The 21,466-nt window shown below is 39.0% G+C and overlaps 1 protein-coding gene across 2 annotated transcripts in view; it reads left to right on the top strand.

The window, feature by feature from the left end:
• Nucleotides 1-21,466, top strand: part of Prex2 (phosphatidylinositol-3,4,5-trisphosphate dependent Rac exchange factor 2) — a 276,972-nt gene that overhangs the window by 212,568 nt on the left and 42,938 nt on the right. The window lies entirely within an intron of this gene.

The raw sequence follows: 21,466 nt of genomic DNA, 5'->3' as shown, positions 1-21,466 counted from the left end.
TGTCTTTCTTCCTAGATGGTTACTGTGCAGATACCACATATATTAGCAGAGTTGGAAGCCCTTAGGATGGCTTCTTCCCTCATGGTTGGCTTTGGACCTAACCTGTTTCTCTGATAACACGACAAAAGGAAACATCGGCATCCCTTTCCTTAGGATTCACAGAATATATGGAAGAGTAGAGGTATCAGGTCTTTGTTAAGATTAGTGTTAAGGGAAAACTAATTCCTCCTGACCCATGAGTTCTATCTCAGGTGCTAAGTAGGGGCTTGACCTTCTGACCTGCCCTGAGATTAGAGCATTGCATAGGGCTGTCTCCTGTGCAGAGCCTGTCAATCACTTGACTAGGAGAACACCAAAATTTATGATATGCTAAGGAGATGGGAGGGATAATGTCTTCCTCAGTGAAGTGATGTAATTGTACTGCACAGAAGCCTCTTTCTGGCCCCTAAGCCTGCTGCCTTTTTTTTGTAATTCTAACTGTAAGTGTAACTCCTTTCGTTTCCTTTTCCTTTTTCTTTTGTTTTCCTCCTTTTTGGATCCTAGTCAAAAGCCTAAAGTTGCTTAAGAATATTTTTTTAACCTATGTTTGTAGGTGCCCCTGTCCCTCCTCCCTCCACCACACAGCTGCTTTGCTAAGTATGAAGGCTTCTTGGACCCAAACTCAAAATAGAGTGTCTCTTTTCTTCCTTTTCACTAGCTCCTCTTCCCCTTAGCTTTTGAGATCTACAGCTTGCCTGTTCTATTGTTTTTTTTTCCTTCCAGGTTCTAATAGAATAATCCTCAAAATTTCTTTTTATAGCTGTTTTAAAGTTCTCTTATTAGCAAGACTAAGACCCCCGAAATGGAAACCACTGATTTCCTTGATAATACATTGATACAATGGCAAGAAAAAAATAACCATAGCCAGTGGAAAGGAACTGGATTGTAACTTAGAAGCTTTCATTTTCAACAATTATTACAATATATTTCCCTCTCATGAGTGAGGTAGTTGACAGATCACTTTTAAAATTATTTGACAGATTAAACCTTTGTTTTTAAATATTTTTAAAGTTAACATACAAAGCAATGCATCTGTTACAGTAGTTTCATTCATTTATATATATGAATGAATATATATATGTATATATATATACATATATATATATATTTTCTCTCTTAGGGTCCTCCTTCAATGCCCCTTCCCCATGCCCTTTCCTCCCAGGTAAATATGTCCATCTTCAACTTGCATGTTTCCTGTATTCCATTACTATGTTTTCCTTACTCTCTCCCTCTCTTGAAATCTCTTCCTTCACTTGCATGATTCTGCTTATAATTTTATGATCATACACACACACACACACACACACACACACACACAGCCTGAGGGAGTGGTGGCACCAGAGAAAGATTAATATAGAGTCATACAATAAGACAGTGTGGTACCTCTCTTTATGGTTCTGGCTTGTTTGTTTAACATTTATTGTTAAAGGAGGTAGCTTGAGTCTTTATAAATAAAAAAATGCTATTATGACTTTTCTTCCCAAGGAATGTGGCTGAATGCTGAACATTAAATTGATTCATAAGATGACCAGCAGGGGGTGTATGTTGCACCTGGTGATTTTTTTTTCCCCTAGTAACACTAACCTTACTGGTTTCATGCACCTATTCTTTCTACTGTGCTTTCTGCTCCATCCATCATTTATCCTTTTTAGTAACCTTTAAATACCTAATTTTTTTTCAGTTACTTATTTACCCTTCCTTAGCAAGTGTATTCTGAGATCCTGATGATTCCGATTTGGAATGTCTTAGGCTACTTCAATTTTGTTTCTTTGTCTTTCTCAGAGATATATAATGTACTAACTCTTTCACATGAATGAAAATTGTTAACCTTAAATTCATAATCAGTTTGTTCCTAATTTCCTGACTAATCATTGGCTTTGGAAGCTAAAAAAAAAAAAAATATTTCTCTTGACTGTTGTTACAGAGGGGACTTTTGCCTTCCTAATTCTAAAAATATTCCTAGGTTGTCTTTGAGTTAGATACAAGATTCAAGCATTTCTAAAGAATAAACAGCCTTGAGCATGCTTTCATATGCTCATTTTAAGAAGAGGGACCACTGTTGAAGCATCCTACTTAACCCTGTCTCAAATTCATCTTCTCAGTGCTGTGATTGCAGACTGGTCACTCTTCATTTTGGAGGTCTTTCATGGTTTCCTGTTGTGTCTAAGAGACATAACAGTCTCCCTAGCTTGGCAGTGAAGCACTTTCGTGACCTGATCCTGTACTTCCTTCCTCTGCTGCTGCATCACTTGTGTTCTCCCTCCTCATTATGCCTCGTTCTTGCCCTCTCTAGGCTCCTCATTCCTCCTTAGCATCTGCTTTCTCTGTCTCCCAACTCCTGAGAAGGCTGCTTATGAATCATCTTCTCATGCTGCTGCAGTCTTCTCTGTATTCACTTATTATGGCTTTGTAATGAATCCTGGACAAAAGATGCCTAGGAGTTTAGTGTGCAGCCAGAACTGAAGACCATTTCCTAAATCGAAGTTCTCAAAGGACAGTCCCCAGACCAGCAATGCATCTTAAAAACTCTTAAGTGTGCCCCATTGTCTGGGTTATAACAAGCTTTACCCATGATTCATCCTTTCTCACACTCAAATTGCAGAACCACTATCCAGACCTAAATGACTAAGTGGTCTCTCTTCCAACTTTTTCTTTTCTTTTCTTTTTATGATAATTATAGACTTTAGTTTCTCTTCCTGACTTTTAAGTCATCATTATAGATCTCTTGCCTTCTTTATTGTAGTATGAAGTCTTTGGGTTGAAGGGTTAGCTGACTTTGGTGTCCTCTTTTGTATTTGTCAAAATATTTTCCCATAAAAAGCTCCCCACTGGTATGTGTTAAATTGCATTGCTGGTATTGGTTACTTTTGTGTTGCTGTGACCAAATGTCTCACACAGATACCTGGAGAGAAAAGTCTATTTTGACTCATGTTAATTTTGACATAGGACTTAGTGCATCATGGAGTACATTAGGAGTATTGAGATGGGGTCCCTCACTTCTTGGTGGTCAGGTCGCAGAGAGTAAAGGCTCAAGACAGAAGCAAGTATAGCATGCAAAGTCTTAACCTTACGGTCCTGCTGCTGTCAGCTATTTTCCCATTGCAAACTTCTTACATTGGAATGCACCACCAAGTGGGACCACATTATCCAGACACATGCACTATGCGGGAGATGCCACATTTAAACTATAGCAATGCTTAGGTCAAACAAGCAGAAAGCAGTGGGGAGTAGGACATAACTTTCCCATCTCCGTGAGTCTACTTTAAAGAAAAATTAGTATTACTGTAGATATACAACATACTTGACAGGGTATTTATTGATGATTATGAAGAATAAGCAGAGGTCTTACACACTCTTTTACTCACATAGGAAAATATTTTAATATATTTCTCCTCAAGAAAGGATTTCAGAAGTATACACTCCTTGGTACGAATTCAGTACCTTTGCCAGTAATGACTGTCTGCCCTCCTTGTTACTCATTACATTTCCTTTGCACAGGAAGGCAATTATCTTCCTACTTCCAGAAGTGTCTTCTCTTCCTGTCTGTTTCTTGAATTTATAGTGAATTTCTTCCTTATTTTTTCACCTGTGGCTTTATAAACACAGATATTTCTTAGTTACTTCAGAAATTTGCTTTTGTTTATCAGAGCTGGGAGATAATAGTTGCCGTTTCAAGAACATTGATGGCCCTCTTAAAACAGGAGGGTTTTTGTTGTTGTTGTTTTAATATTTTCCCCCTCATAATCCTAGCACCCCTTTCTCTTTCCCTAGAACTCATTTAATTCTGGACTCATTTACTCACTGGACTTCATAAAACATCTTTTTGGCCTTTGTGTGATTAGAAATATTCCTTAGATGATAAGCCTCAGCAAGTAAACGCAAGCTAGCATAAGGAAAATGATGTATTGGCTGTGTGATGCAGACATTCAGGGCTGTGGTGACACCAGTCTAGCGTCTGAGCATTCTTCTTGCCATCTGTTGGCACCGTTTCCTCTATGTGGATCGGGGTAAATGTGTTCACTATGGATCAATGTTACATAGAGAAGAGGAGACAGTGCTTCCGCATCAGCAGCTCTGCTAAAGGACCTGGGAGGGGCTTACAGCTAGAGCCTGGCTCTATGCTCCTTTCTAAAGGGCTCCAGCATGATCAACCAGTAGACTACCACGTAAGAGTGAGAAGGATACCATGCAAGTAGAAACAGTCAGTTCTGTTGCTGTAGAGCAGCCAAGAGCAGATGGATTTAATCATCCACCTAGCAAACAACAGACATTATACCTACCAAATTTTAAGGACATATTGAGTCAGCCCATGAAGAGCAACTTACATGGATTACTTGTAAGCTTAATGTTCCCTTCGTTATCATTTCTATTTTAAGGAAAACATACACTTATCCAGAGAGTGACTGGTGAAAACCAGCCTTAAACCAAAGAACTATTTTTTTCCTAATAATATTCTTTTTTTTGTCGTATATAATGCCATCTCAGTGAGTAGAGTCACTTTTTTAATACAGAAACCAAGTTGTCTGTTACTGTTTTTGTATCTGATCACCCACTGGCCTCCATTGCTCTGATTTGGTACAATCAGTCATTCATTCACCCAACATACTTGAGGTTATCCTGAGAGGAGGAAAGACATGTGGTGTTTGAACATTAGCCTGAGTCACAAGGAGACATCCTTGCCCAGATACAGGAATGACCTTCCAAAAAGTGAACCAATGCCTGCAAGTATTATGTGATGCTTTTTCCTCAGGTTTTGAGGAGATGCCGTCTTGGACTTTGTCCTGTCGCCATGACAACTAGAATAGAGCAATACAGTGGTACCAAAACTACTAATGGTAGTGAGCCTGTTGAAACTGCATGGGAAGGATCAGGAGACCCTTGCCTGGGATTTTAGCATTATATCCCACAACAGTGGCAAATGATCTTAGCGGATTCAAGGCCATAGGTAGAAGTAAAGGGATGATTTAAGCCAGACTCCATGATGCAGATTCCATGAGGCCACCATCCATGATGGGGTGGAACTTTGCAGGGATGCTGCCGTTTGAGGGTTTCCCACATCTTTACAGTCAACTCTGCAACTGTGGTCTGTAAGAAGGCATGGTAAGCTAATTGGTCATCCCCAAGCTGGACTTTGGTGAAATCTTACTTAGTCTATCATTGGTGCCAATCTGGAATGATTTACTTTGTCTTCCCAGGAAAAGTTAATGCAACAATAATTCATGTGAACAAACATATCATGTTAAAGCAACACAAAGGAAAGCCAATAGGATTCTAGCACCCGGGGAGCATGAATCTCACTGAAGGAAATAGACAGAGCCTGACTGACTGTGTAGGGCTGTTCTTATTGGAGATACTTTGGGTATTAGTCTAAGTACAGTGGAGAATCCACTAGAAATTTTAATTGATTCAGTCCTGTCTGCTAATAGTACATGCATCCATTGCAAATGACATTAGTGACAGCTAACATTTCCACAGTGTGTAATGAGGAAACTCAGGCCAGCCACCTCAGCTCACCCTTCTAATCTGAGGGAGATACCGGTGGGAAAGAGTCTGGGAGCTTTGCCACTGGCACCATGGCCTTTCTTTCCTAAAGATGCCTGCTTAGCTCTTTACCCTGTGAACAAGGCTGAGCTAGCGTAAATAGTTCCAAATATAAACTCTTTCTTGAACCAAGGGATAAATCATTTTTTGACTGATGTATTTCTGCTTATGAAAGAACAACAATAACTGAAGTGTTTAACTCTAAAATTCTGACAGAATCAGAAGTGTGGGAGTATTGCTAACCCTGATTTCAACCCCCTTATCTGCTCTATCCTCTCCATTATAACTCCCTTACCTGCTCTATCTTCCTACCCTACCTTCAACCCTGCTGTATCCTCTACTCTTCTTTCTTTCTTTCTTTCTTTCTTTCTTTCTTTCTTTCTTTCTTTCTTTCTTTCTTTCCTTCCTTCCTTCCTTCCTTCCTTCCTTCCTTCCTTCCTTCCTTCCTTCCATCTCTCCATCTCTCCTTTCCTTCCCTCCCTCTCTTCCTCCTTCCTTCCCTCGCCTGGCCATTATCCATGCTTTCCATCAGCCTCATTTTGTCATGCCCTACTTAAAGGTAATTTGTCACTACTAAATTCTTTCATTTTAATGAATCCTCTATTGGCAAAAAAGCACCACAGTGTGGTGACTAAAGATATAAATTGTCAGTGTGAACAACGTTCTCTGAATCCAAGAAGTCCTTGAAGTGTTAGGGCCTTCGATAATTATTTCCTAATATTGCTTTTAGTGTAAAATGAATAGTAAAGTCAAACAAAATTTTTAAAAAAACAAGTTCTATCTTAGCTGATGTCATTTATTATTTATGTGAATTAATAGCTGCATACTGATTCTTTTAGGGCTCATGATCTGGGGTATCTAATGGTAATTCTGTCATTTGTACAGAATATGAGAAAATTCTTCAAATTGGAGGCTCTCTTAAGATGAGCCTGTGTGAGTGGAGAATGGCGCGTCTTTTAAAAAGGTTATTTAACGGACTAGAAGGATAACTCAGAGTTTAAGAGCTTGTACTGTGTTTGCAAGGACCTGGGTTTGTTCCCCACACCCTCATGGTAGCTCATCTGCAACTCTAGTTTCAGGGGATCCAACACCCTTTTGTGGCTCTGCATGTATCCTACCTCACATGACGCACACACAGACAAGCAGGCATACACACTACACACAAATAGGCAACAATTTAAAGGCCTTTTGAAATGCGAATGTATTTTCTGTGATCAATAGGGAAAAATTATGTCACAAAGAAATACTACACATAGAAAAAAATTATGTCACAAAGAAATACTACACATACCCATCCCAGAGTCACATGGTTTGGACAGTGTGTTCAACTGGAAAATGACAGCCGGAAGTGTGTATTTTGGTTACTCTCATGACAGCATTTGCATGAAGCACAAGCATGCCACCTCTCCACATCCACAGAGGGAAATATGTCAGGGCATGTGTGTTCCTGTCATGTGGCAGTTACAATGCATAGGGCAGATAGACTGTCATTTCAGGTTTTCAGGTACAGGAGAAAATGTAGGAAAAGCACACAGTCAGCTCATGCTTTAGCAGGTCCTGGGCCTGTAGCTCATGCCCTTTTCTCTCTTTCTTTGGTGGCCTCACACCATAAAACACTGTTGTCAATCCCTTTGTTGCGTGGCAGACAGTGCAGCAGAGTTTGAAATGGAAAATATTGTGACCTATTGATGGGGGAGGGTGTATGTAAGCCATATTAAATCAGTGAAAGTATCAGCTACAATGAACAATCAGAGGAGTAACAGAGAACAGACATTAGCATGGAAATAATGTTGCTGCTGTCTTTAAATTATTTTCCCATATAGGGTGGCAGCTTTCAGAGTTAAATGATGTGATACATTTTTAATTATATAGAAATATTGTATACTCGTCTCCTCTGTGGTATTTCTGTGTCTTTTACTCTGTCTCGAAACAAAGTTGTTTTTTTTTCTGTTATTTTTGTTTATTTAAGGTGTCCATGTTTTGACATCTCTGCAACCAACTATAAACCAAATGTGTATATTTAATTCCTGTTTGGGAGGCTGAGTATGTAGGTTTTGGGGCTTACACGAGAAGTGATTCTGTCATGGTTGATAACAATCCAACTCTGGGAAGGATCTGAGTCAGTTTGGGATGCTTACAGATTTTTCTAGGTGTGTTTCTTACATAAGAAATAAAGAAGGAGCCACAGTTTCCAAACCGTAGGCTTTACTTAAGTGACAAATTTTCCTGCAGAGTAAAAGCCTACACTTTCTGGTGCCCTAGCCATTTACCGAGCAGACGCCACCTGCCTGCCAAGTACCAAGGACAGCGCTGCATTCTGGTGGCATTGCAGCAGCTAAGAGTCTGCCTGCTGGGAGTGTTATGTCATTGGCTTAAGGTAAATGCTAATATAAACTCCCCCTAATAATCAACAAAGATATGTGAGCCAACACTGCGTAGGCAAGTGTGCAAGAAAAGCACCCACCCCAGCTGTGGGGAGTATGGGGCGTGGCGGTTTCAGCTGTGAGTTGCTTGAAGAAGATCCCTTTAAGCTGAGCTCTGAACCAGGATGAGGTGGCAGTGTTTAGGGGAAAGGGTCCTGAAGGGAAACTTGGCAGGGATGGCAATTATTTTCTAAGAGAGGGATGACATTATCAAAATCCCAAAGGTAAAGGGAGAATTTGTAGAGTGTGACTGAGGCTGGAGATCACGAGAGAAGAATGAGGAACTGATCTGACCTTTTACCCCCTTAATCCTCAGTTCCTGCCCGGATTCTGCCAGGCCACCTTTAATCCAGGACACGCTTCGGCTCCATTGTCTTTTGTTGAAAGTATAATTATTTTGTAATTACTTAGGACCCATCTCAGATTCATCTTCCTACAGAGAGCCTTCTGTTACATCTAAAGCTATCATAAATCAACTTCTAAACTGTACAACTTTTAAAAAATTCATTAGTTTTGTTTTAATTAGGGAATTATTTATCTGATTTCTTCAATAGGATGAGGAAAAATGGCTATCTGTCTATCTATCTACCTACCTACCTACCTATCTGTCTATCAATCTACCTACCTATCTGTCTGTCTGTCAATCACCTATCTGCCTGCCTGCCTATCTATCTATCTATCTATCTATCTATCTATCTATCTATCCATACATTCTCCAAATAGTTATATTGAATTAGAGATCATATTAGTTGTAATGCATGGCCACACACTTGTCACATTATTATTATGTTGAATTTATTCCACTATCCAGTCTACTTTGTTTTATATCCAAAATTTTTCAGACCATTTGAAGGGTACAGATGCTGACTCTGTTGGAGATCTCTCCAGAAAATTTATCAGCAGAGTCAAGGTTCATAAATTTCACATGAGATGAGAACAGATAAAGTTGAAGTTGTAGTGACATTTTGAGAGCAGTGTCTCCTTTTTATTTGAAAAGTACTGCAATTCTATGAAACCTTGACACCATAGTTTTACTGAGAAGGTGATGTAACAACATGTATTCTAATGTTAATACATCTCGTTTAACTCACCTGGGCTGTACTTTTTGAAGCCAGACCAATTCATTTGCCTTTGAGACATTACACTTGTAACTAATATTAACTTTACTTACCTTAAAAGAATTTTTAATGTAATTTGATAAGGAGAATAAAGGAGATTAGAATTACTAGTTTATGAGTTTTCAGGTTTTTGTGATAAGTCCTGCTTGTGGTTTTATTTTTGAAGATTAATTATTTCATAGTCTGACAAATAGAAGCAGATAAAATCGTTTTCATTTTCTAAACATATTTGGAAGAGAACCATATCTGTCTAGACAGTAAGAAACTCTATTGTTTTCCATATGAAAGCTAAGGAAAAGCTACTGTTGCCATCTCCAAGCTAAAAAAAAAAAAAGACACTTTGTTTTTGCCAAAGGAAAAGGAAGATCAAAGTTCTCTGTTCTCAGAGCTTCTTTTGGAATTAATACAAGTTGAACATGTCAAAGAGAAAATAAGCACATCCCAAAGAATTAGTTAAGGAAATATACTATGTGGGGGAGAATGTACAGTGCTTAACAGAAACAGAATTATTTTAACTCTGCTGACTTTCGTATGTGACCACCAAGACAGTCTTAAAAGGCAATCTTGGTGTCTTAAAAGACACCAAGAAGTATGCAAGGCATCTTCATCAACCTTTTTGATGAGTGTTTTTTCCTATTTTCTTGCTTGCTCCCATTTGCTGGCACTTCAGATTTTGTTTTGTGGCTGTACCATGGAATGGATGACTATGAATTACCTTTAGCTTGATGCCAGAGACCTTGATACAAGAAAAGTGATTCTAGCCTAGAAGAAAAGACTATGGCTGTATTGAAACCCTTGATTGGTAAGGAAAATACAGCATGAAGTTTGTAAAATTAGCTGCCTGGTTAGACAACTCAACCTCAACAGAAGGCAGGTTCTGTCTTTTGTAGATTCAAGTTTGTAGAATTCTACCACTCCTGTTGGCTTTGTTGGGCTTTTAGTATATTCAGCACAGATAAGTTCAATTTCCATTGCTGGCCAGTTCCTGCATCTCTCTGTTGGTGCACGCACCTGAGGTCTCATCCACATGTCATAATATCTTCTCATCTCTCCTTATTTAGTTTTATGTTTTTTTCTTCTTTGCATTCCCTGATGTGTCTGTGATGGCTTGTGTTAACTTGTATTCTTGTATTATTTAAGTCTCTCTCTTTTTTTTTATTTTTATCCACCCACTTTTCCTTTTTGGTTTACACATTACTAACAAAATGTCTACTAATAGGTGATTAACAAATGTATAATTCTGTGGAAATGCTCAAAGGTAGGTCAGCCATCCCAGGAGGCAAGGTACAAACAGTGGTAGGTTCCGGACTGACGCAATCATAATGATGTCTTGACACTGGAGAACAGTGTGAAGTCAGTGTGAGGGCCGAATGGGGCTCTCCAGCCACTGCCTTCCTGCTTGAGAAATTGTTCCATCTGACTCAGCAATAGTGACTGTGCACTTCTATGCAAGTGCAGACATGCATGCAGCATTGGGGATGCAGTGACGATTCTGAGTCTTCTAGGAGATCAAGGGTAATGTGCAGTAAATAGGGATTTTGTGGACATTTGGGGATTCTCCAGTGAACACCATGGCTTTGCTAACAGGAAACTCAGAAGGTACACAGGTACTATGGGAGACTGGGGATTTTAGGGTCTGGAAGGAGTGCTGACAAATTATATTGATGGGCGAGTTGTAGGAGGAGAGAGGTTCAATTTCAGTGGCTGAACAGGGGCACTGTGGAACCATGAGGCATGAGGAGAGGTAAGGGTGAGTCAGGAGAGTGTGCAGGAGCAAGTCATGATAAACTTCAGACACAGCCTGAGGAAGTTAGGCTTAAGCCCTACTTCTGAGTGGAGGAGAGCGGTTCAGTCTACATGGATACCAACATTGGAGACCAACTAGGAGGAAGGGCAAAACCAGAGACACAGAGAGAGACAGACAGACAGACAGAGACACAGAAAGATGGACAGAGACAAAGAGACAGATTCACACAGAGAGAGATTGCTTAGGAAACTATTAAAATAGTTAAGGTAAGGGTAAGTTAATAGTTAAGGATAACAAGAACCCTAACAATGAAAAATGGAGAAGGAAATGCAAGAAAATGGACAAGAGGCTGAAATGATTACAGTTATGTTGTTAGTTGGAAGTAAGTAGTGTAAGTGGAATCCAGCTGTGAGTCAAGCTCAATTGTATATTTTGTCTTTGTTGTGTCTGTCCCTTGTGAAATATTACTGCCCGAGAAGGAAGAGTCACCTGCATCATATTTAAATGCCATCAAAATGTATTCTCATTTTTCTTCAAAATCTAAGATAAAGGATCAACATATATGTTATAGTATATTTAGTATTCTATAATGATCATAAATGACAATAATTTCATATTATCACTCAATTAAATAAAATCCCATACAGATAAAGTTGAACTTACTAGGATATTTTCATTTTAGTCTTATTCAAATATTAAGACCTTTAATCATGGAATGCTGAAAGCCCACAGTGGTGCTCACTCATAGCTTAGTTCATAATTTTGTGTACAGTAACAATTCTAAACTTCTTGAATGTGCTTTCGTTTGTGTAGATTTTGAACTTGATCTACTTTTGACATCATTAACCCAGACATTAAAGTTGATATATCCAGCAGCTGGAGATGGCTCAGCCATTGCCTGCAGAGGACCTAGGTTCAATTCCCAACACCCACATAGTAGCTCACAACAACCTTATAACTCCAGTCCCAGAGGATCTAATATCTCTCCCTGCCCCCAGGACTCTGCTGCACATGGTACACAGATATACTGGCAGGCAAAACACTCAAACATGAATAACATTAATTCAAAAAAGTAAGTGTAATTCTGAAAATTCAGTGGGGGAAGAGATAAGCAAAGTCCTCACTATGCTTAAGGAAGAGTATTTTCTGTAGATATGACAGCCACTGTGTTTCTTATGAGCCTCCTGAGAGAAACAAGATGGAAGTCTGCCTAACCGATTAAATGGCAGTCAGGTCCCAGTGAGAAGAGCGAAGAATAAACATGAAACTCTTCTGTGTTTCGAGAAAGCATCCTGTCATGCCACAGCTCTGCTTCCTGACTGCGTTCCTCCACCAGAGTCCATTACAGTTGGAGCCCACTCCCCTGACTAGAGCCCCTTGCATAGCCACAGCACCTGGGGCAGAGTCTTAATGGCTACGATTCTGTTTCCCCTTCTGTCTGTTGGAGCTAATGATGATCCATGGGCTGTCCTGTTAGATGGGGAGAAGTATGATCATCCTCAGAACTTTCCTAGCCTGCAGGATAGCTGGTCCTAGAGATTTTTGTCTGAGGATAGGTTTTATGGGTTCCCAGCAGAGCAATTTAATTGGAGAAAAACAAAACAAAACAAACAAACAAACAAACAAACAAAAATAAAATGAATGCCAAGCAGTTCTCTGAGGTGCTTGATTCTGGTGGAACTGACCTCACAGCCCACTGGGGAAAAATGAGGCTGCATAAAAAGAGCTATGCAGGGGAGGCCAGGAGGAGCCTTGCCTGTCCACAGACATACTTCTGAGATTTAAGCACAGATGCTGCCCCTATTGGCACCCAGCAAACTACACAAGGATAGGGGTGATGTCAAAACCTCCTCAGAAGAATGTGTAGCCCCTGCTTTTCTTGTCCTGGATTTAGTCTAAAGACAGGAAGACTGATTACCCTAATCTGCCATAAGCAACATTGCCATACTGTTGTAAGGACCTTTTTATGCAGTTTAGAGCCGCAAGGTGAGAAGAAATATTACAGTCTCCTTGAATGCTGCCCGACTCTGTAGTAGTTATATAATTGTCATTAAAATTATTATAATTAACTAAAATAAAGTTTAACAATGAAAGAATGAATCTCCACACTCCACTTTATACATGTTTTGGTCAAAGTTTCATATATAATTATAGATAAAGTTACTCACGTGAGAATGGGCTTGCTTCCTTCTGGTAACATATCTAATCCAGGTTGGAGTGACAGCATGGTTTATAGGCTGGCTCTGTGCTTGTTCTAATAGCTTTCATGAAGGGGAAAAAAAAAACAATTTCAGGTATGCAGTCACGGGAAGGGAAGAAAAGGTTTTAAAGAAGAGTCTCCGTAGCACATGTCTGGTGGGGTCATTCTCATGAGTTACAGACATGCAGTCTTTCTTGTTTAATTTACTCAAGAATATAGATGGAGCAACATTAATCCTGGCAAATTAATGACTGGCAAAATGAGTGTGGAGGGCTGGGCAGATGGCTCAGTGGGTAAGATTGCTTGCTGTAGAGCGAAAGCAAGAGATCCTGAGTTCAAGTCTTCAGCGCCTTTATGAAAGCCAGATGGGCCACACTTTGGAAAGGCAGAGGAAATGGGTCCTAGGAACTTTCTGACCCTTTGGCCTAGCTAAAAAGACAACCTTTGGGTTCAGTGAGAGATTCTGTCTCAAAAAAAAAAAAAAAAAAAAGGTGGAGAGTAATAGAAGCTACCAGACATTCTCCTCAGGTCTGGGAATGCATGTTATGAGCATACCTGTACATTTTCATGTGTGTGCATATCATACACACACAATTGTAAAGAAGACAATGTTTAAAGAAAAGCAAATTTTGTTTTTAGTCAAATCTTATACACCTCTTATAGTTCACAAACTGATGTGTTGTTTCTTTCATTGTACATGGTACTGGGTTACACACGGTCATAGTCGTGAAAGTACATAGTTATGCTGAACACATCAACCTTTATCCTGTCTCCTCCATGTCCCATTAATCCCCATTATTTGTTCCCGCTAAACAGTTTTAGTTTCATGTCATATGTTTACATATGTCATATGTAAAATCTAGAACCCACAAATGAGGGGAAAAAAATGTTCTTTCCTGGGGCTGATTTAATTTGCTTCATAGGATTAACTGTCTCCAGCTGCGTCCATATTTTTTTTAACCTGCAAATATTATTACATCATCCTTCCCTATGGTTAAATAATTTCTATTGTATGTGTATGCCATGATTCTCTATTCATTTCTCCTGTTGACAAACATGTAGGTTAGGATCTTAGTTTAGCTATCATGAATAAACGTCTAAGTGAGCAGATTCAGAAACTTGTGCAGCTGCAACAGACTGCTCTTATGTCCCTTATTGTGATGTGGTCCTCCTGTGTGCGATTATTATGAAAATCACAGATCACCTTGGAGTGACCTTCTGCTCTAAGGTCGAGCTAAGAGAAGTAAGTGCTATGGGATTTTTGGATACTAAAACAAAGCAGTGTAAATAATTGTGTTATTTTTCAAATTCGTGGTTTTGTTTTGCTTTATTTGTTTTGGAGACAGTGTCTCCTGTATTTCAGGCTAGCTTTGTCAACTTTCTGTGTAGCCAAGGATGCCTTTGAACTTCTGATCCTCTTCTGATTCTTAAGCAAGGTAGTAATTACCCACTTATTTTCCATCCTTAAAGTTACAGTTAATTTGTTTGCAGTTAAAGATGGACTTTTCCTTCCTCTATAATCCTCAACGTTTGTCTCTTCCTGCCTTACGATTTACATGTTCTGAGCAGATACCTGAACACATGAACCTAGAGTTTAGAGATGTCTGGGAAATGTGAGGAATTGAAGATGACTCAGGAGAATGTTGTGTAAGAATAGTGAGGCCAGGCAGAGAAAATCATGTAAAACGAGTGCTTCTATGTTAGCGATGAAGAGAATGCCAAGGAGGAGGAAGTGAGAAAAGTGTACTTTTTACCACAGTCTCCTGTGGTAAAGCTGAGACCTTGAGGATGGAGGGGTATTATTTACAAAAGAATCAGGAAGCAATTTCTGGAAAATGCCTACTTGGATTGGCCAATGCAAAGTCATCAGTGTGAGTGGGAGAATGGTTTTAAAAGAGAGAGGCCAGGAATTCTGTCCACAGTTGACAGAAGCAAGGTCAGAGGCTTGTGAGCAGGATTGGTAAGTTGTTTCCCTGGGAGAAGATTGAGTAGCATCTGCAGGGGTGTGGTCAGTAAAGAGTCATTTGCTTTCAGTCTGAGCAAACTTGGCCAAACTCTCAATGTTTACAGAACAGATTTGTTATCACGTGAGGTTGCTCATTATCAGCTATTGATGACTTCTATTTTGTCCTTGGCTTGTTTTTGTTTCTCTTCATGAACAGATAGCTTTCTAGGAGTTGAACATAACCTTGAAGGTGACAGAATTCTCCCACAAAGCAGTTCTAGGGGTCCCTTCTAGACTGACCTTTGATCTCTTCTCCTTGTGAAAGGGGTTGGTCACGTGGGACTGTGGCTGCTTGCAGGTTTCTCTTGATGTATTCTCTCCCTGAATTCTGTTGGAAGCAATTTCCCATGTCTGCAGCTTGTGATTCCCACTGTATTCACTCCCCCTGCCTTTTCCTGGGATGCAAGTATTTATGAACCTCAAGTCTGAACTGTCACAGACTTAGGAGACCTCTTAGGAGACGGGGGCAAGATTCTGTTGCTACTGGTTGATTTTAATTAAATTTATTGGCAGTTAAAATTTATTGGGGAAGACCTGTATTTTCTTTGCCAGTCAGTACACTGGTTTTTTTTCTTGTATGATAACTGCACATGTTATGATAAAAACAAAACAAAGCATGTCTTATGCTTTGTGAGTTTTTTATTTTCCTTCACCAATAGATACCATTCAGGCAGGACAGTTTTTTCAGTACTTGTTGACAAAAAAAAAAGAAATCTTAGTTGATGGATTCTTGGAAATTCTTGTCCTTTATCAGAAAAGTTGGAAATTCATTTATTGGCTCAAATAAAATATGTTGATTTATTGGCTCAAATAAAATATGTTGATCACTTTTTGCCCCACCCCACTCAAGAAAAGACTGCATATTAACTCTGTCTTCAGGTGTTTGTAGTTTACTAGAGGGAAAATGTGAACAAATCCCTAAGAGGAAATAGTAGAATTTAAGCAGAAGAGACTCCTGGACTTCTTGGGCAAAGGAAGACTTACAAACTCTAAGGAAAGCCAGAAGACATGATGCTGAAGAGAGAATAATGACAGTCACCATCTAGGACTTTTGTTTCTTGGCCACTGTACTTAACAGCCTGAATTTTATAAGATAACAAGCTCATCTTTAAAGGTTTTTCTTACATTTACTTAATTATTGTATGTGTGCAAATAAAAGTCAGAGGACTGTCTGTGAGTCCCTGTCTTACTCAGGTCCTCAAGCTTGGTGGTAAGCTCCTTTACCCTCTGATCAATCTTGCTGGCTTGACCTTTGGTGAAGCCTAGTTTAGAGTTATACAAGCCAAGCATTGACCACTTAGAATCTCAGTCTAACAACAGACAAGCTTGTGTATTTTCATCTCTTCCTTGGAAGTAGACAAGAGTTTTGCTGCGTCATTCCTTTCTTGTTAGAAGAATAAAAGGTGTACCTGTGGCAGGTTGTCGGGCACCCTGAGAATTGTTATTTCTTATTTTAGTTGCCATTCACTGAAGGAGAGATTGTCAGACATCTTTTATTCAAATTTTAATTTCTGATAACTGTTAATTGCTTTGTTTTGAACTGTTTATTATTTTTCAGTGCTGACTCAATTGTAGCTTAATGTTTATAAGCTTAAGAATTCCTCCTGTATGCCAAAAAACATTTTGAAAATATGCATAAATATCATATTTTATCTACTAGGCAACTTCTGTAGTATGATAACTCCACAATTATTTTTATCTCTCAAGAAATAAAATCAGGTCAATTGTACATTAGATACAAAATGCACAGCATTGTCAAGAACTGCCTTAGATTATGAGATTCCAAAATAGAACAGGTTGGTGGGACGGCTCACACCTACAGTCTGAGCACTCACAGGCCTGAAGCAGGAGAATTGCCATGATTTGGAGGCTACCTTGGTCTACAAGATGAGGTCCAGGACAGCTTGAGTGTAAAGCCCTGTCTCAAAATAAAGACTAATAATAATAATTTAAAAAAATCACAGGGTGTTCGTCCACTCAGATTGCATTGTTTAGCATAAGCAAAGGAGTGCGTGCAACTCAGTATAATGGACTTCCAGGTCAAATTATTTCAGTGAAAATGACCTCTAAATGCCTCACTTGAGCTGGGCTTCATGGGATGAGTTGGATTTTTGTCAGAGAAAGGGAAGTCCTTCCGGAGAGAATGCCCTGGAGAGGAACAACGTGTGTGCACAGACGACACAAGGCCTTATCATGATAGTGTGCTGTGCAGGCGGGGAGGGTGGGGTGAAACTGGGCGCATTGCATAGTTTGGGTTCTGCAGAAAGTTAAATGATTCTGAAGGCAGTGATGTGAAACCTCTGTTCTATAGGGGTCCTCCTGAAGACAGACTCGACCTAACTGGGTATCAGAAATAATTGGCACCAACTTACTATTTATGGTTTAAAAAAAATAAATAAATAGAAGCTTGGTTTTAACTAAGGAGTTATTCCTTGAAAATAGGTGCTATGCTGTCTTATATAGTTTAATTATTTATCATAATTATTAAATGAAATAGGCTCATTTTTAAAGTTGCAATACTCAATTTAACGTTTTTCCTGAGTAAAATGAACTGGCTTTGTGTGACATGATACCATTAAGCTTCAGTATTCAGAAAGGCCTCCTTACATGGTACCCTTGGGAACGACCTCCAGGAGTATTTGATCAGCAGATGCTGTCCATGGCAGTGCGCAAATATGTAGCACAGGGGAGTCTGTCATTCTTACAGATTCGTGAATGCGGGAGCAAGAGTCAGGAGCGGAGCGCTTGGAACACGGAGAATGGGATGCTGATCTAGAAGGCCCTTAGGAAGGAAAGGAGTGAAGAGGGTCTATCAGCTGGAGGCAATGAGGTCCGTGACCTACGTGGCAAGGCATAAAAGTGCTATCTAATCAAGTGTGTGACACACTTCTCCATGGTCACGAACGTGTGGAAAGCTGAAGATTGGCCATTGACAGTTCTCTGGCAATTCTAACCGAGGAACTCACTGTTTCCATTTATGACAGGCAAACCCAAGACTGTCTCATGATTGGAATTTCTCTCTATCTAATTGTAAGCACTGCTTTCAGTGATGTCCTGACTGTCTTTAAGGTCATGGACTGGTGGAATTCAAGAACAAAATATCATTCCCCTGCTTTTCTACTCAAGTGTGTGTCCTTTAAACATCTGTAACTAGAGGCTGAACCTGGGTAGGGATTTTTCTATGTAAGCATCCAGTGCCTTTTAACGAGATGTATTAGTAAATTATTTTACATAATTTAAGTGCAATGGCAGACCATCCAATACAATTTAGCAATACCAGGCATCCAGTCACACCTGTATTCAACTGTAATGGTGACATATCTAATCATATGCTTGAATGATCCCCCAAATTGACCAAATGCCATTCCAGTTCTTTTTGAAATAAAGAATAATTGCTAAAATTCAAAGTATTTGTAAAATGCATAAAAGCAACGTGCTACAATTTAGGATATTCTGGAACAGGATACAGTAGCAAAAATAACTATGTGTCAGATGAAATAAAGAATCTTGGATATGATTATAAATATATAAATAGAATGATCTCATGAATAACAATCTGAGAAAAAGCCAGAATATAGCAGCGGTCTTGGCTAGAAAATGCCCTTCCACTTTGTTATAAAACTCTAGGGACTCTTATGATTTCATCATCTCTCTTAGACACTGGCTTTCCTCCAACATTCTCAGGAAAAAAAAAAAAAAAAAGGCTGGCCGAATGAGAAGATGTCACTTTTGTCATTGATCTAACTTCTGTGTGTCTCTAAAGGCTAAATCAATTTCTTTAAGTCTTTTCAACTTTTGTGGGAAAAACTGATTATCTATAGGACACAGCTTACTCCTGCTGAGCTAGGATTTGGACTGCTTACCCATTTGAGAGTGCAATGTTGTAATTCTTAAAATTAGTACTTGCATGACTGCGTGAACTAAATCAATATGTCCACACCTTTTTTTTTTTTTTTTTTTTTTTGATGTTGTTGTTCCCCTTCTGTGGCAAACATTAGTTTCCTGCTTCATCCTCCAAGACGTCTTACAATGCGGAGTGATCCTCATTCTTTCTAGGATCCCTGGCAGCTCTAAATTGCCACATTTAGAAATGTGTTTCTTCCTGCTCATTCTCATTGTAGCTGGTGGTTGAACCTTTTTTTTTGAGCCGTCTTCACTCTTTAACAAATTATTGACTTTTTTTTTTTTCTAGTTTGACATTTCATTTCCTCAGAGCATAGATCTGGCCACATTGCCAAACACCCTTTCCTCCACCCTTAATTGAACTGTCTCTTTAGGTATATTGGCTCCATCTCCCCCTGTGCCTATTACATTACTCTTGATGAAGCTTCCACTTAAAATGCTTCTTACCAATTGTGACCTGTCATAATCCTATCCAAATGTAACTCTTAAGTCCCACTGTTGGGACCCTTCTTCTCCTTATCCAGTAAGTCTTTGAAGTTACCTCTTGCTGTCAGCCTTTACTGCAAATACACCTGTGCTTGCCTTCTTGACAATGGTAGGCCGACCATGCCAAGTTTACTTTTAGTGTAGTTATTTGATTCAGGTATATGTATACATATATCTAAGCCAACTTAAGTTCAACTGTTTATTAAAAATGTATTGCTGCCTTATGTCTTTCATTGGTATTTCATTCTCTGGGACTTAAACACAAGGATCATATAAAAATCTGCTCATTTTAGTGAACTGTGATAGTGAAAACTGACGTGGGCCAGCAGGACAGAGAACTCACTAGTCAGCTTCCCTGAACGAGCAGCCACAATTTCAAGATGGTCTTAGACAGACTTTCAATATTCACTTCCAGGGCCATGACTTCATTCTTACTCACCTTAGAAGCATTGCCAATGATGTCAGCTTTGGCATTAAGCCAATTTCACCATTAACTTTCTCCATAAAATTTGAGTAAGAGGCATTGCGGGACTTTTGTAATTAAAGAGTGCATTAGGAGATTATTTTCTTTTTGGTTTTGCATCTATGGTTTGTCATATTCTGGATGACTCTGAAATTCGTTGACTACCTGTTAAGTGAAACAACCTTTTCTGTGATGAAGTATTGCTAACATTAATTTCCACCTCAAGTTTAACCTCTCATCTTTACAAGTAATTGAGTTTTCAGATTTGTTGAGTGTGCATATAAGAATATTGAAATAGCCATGTAGTTCCTGGTTGCTGGCTTTGGATATCTTCAATGTATCGGTGTATTTTACAGTAAATACATTGTTAATACTTGTTAACAGTCATTGTTTATTAGCTTTCATAGCCATGCATTAATGACTCTTCATAATTATTCCTTTCTTTCCATTATGGATTAGAAAGTGTTAACTACAGGCACAAGTATTCATCAGTCATTTATTGAACTCTGAATCTGTAGTAACTTTTATCTTGTAAGAGTATTTGGGATAGTGAAGTTTTATCAGTAGCTGATTTTTCTTTTTCAATTCTGCTATATAGCAGTTGAAAAAATAAAGTTTCTAAATGATATTATTTGATGTGAGATGCATTGTCACTCTATAAGTTATTTCCCTTTAAGCTCATCCACTGTCAGTTGTTGGTTTTTTAAAATATTTTGCTCCATTGATATTTGGAGATTTCTGTAAAGTCACTTCTAAATGAACATAGCAGATTTAGACCTTTGTGATCCAACCTGCTCTCAGGAGGCTAAATTAGCTGTAGCTTTTTCTTTTCCTTATGGTGCTGGAGATTGAACCTATATATTTATTATGTGTGCTGGGATGGGCAAGTATATGAGCTGTGCATGCCAGGCCAGTCAAGTATTCTACCACTGGGCTATAGCCTAGCCAGTTTTGTTGTTGTTGTTTCTTTGTTTTGTTTTTTTGAAGAGAACATTCTCTTGGAAAGAAAGAAAAGGGCAGCCAGTGGTGCTGGGATCTTTCCCTAAGGATGTTCTCCTTAAATGGTGCTATCATCTGTGGGCTGCTCTCATAGAGCATTGTTCTCCTAGCTGACTCATGTCAGAGATCTGAGGTTCCTACAATCAGATCACTTGGCTAAGCAATTTAAAGGAAGACTTCTCTTCTTTAACCTAAAAACAGTTCTTTTCTTTTTAGGCCTAAATCTCTATTTGTGTAGTGACCATGGGATTATCTGTATTTTAAGTACATAATTTAATTTTTATTTTTGAACATAATAGTTGAAAACATAATAGAACAAAGTGGTTGCAAACTATTTTAGGTGACCCCAGGAAAAGCAGTATGCCTTTGATCTTAATTTTATCTTTTTTAAAAGAGATTTTGTTATATTTTTAATTATTTATAAGTGTGTGTGTGTACCCATGTGTGAGTATGTGCACATGGGTGCAAATACCTGAGGAGGCCAGAAGACATTAGGAGAACCCATGGAGCTGGAGATTCAGGCAGGTGCAAGCTTCTAGATG

This window comes from Meriones unguiculatus, chromosome 6 (genome assembly GCF_030254825.1).
Source record: "Meriones unguiculatus strain TT.TT164.6M chromosome 6, Bangor_MerUng_6.1, whole genome shotgun sequence".
Classification (NCBI taxonomy): Eukaryota; Metazoa; Chordata; class Mammalia; order Rodentia; family Muridae; genus Meriones; species Meriones unguiculatus.
Note: the sequence above shows the minus strand (reverse complement) of the source record. Positions and strands in the feature narration are given on the sequence as shown.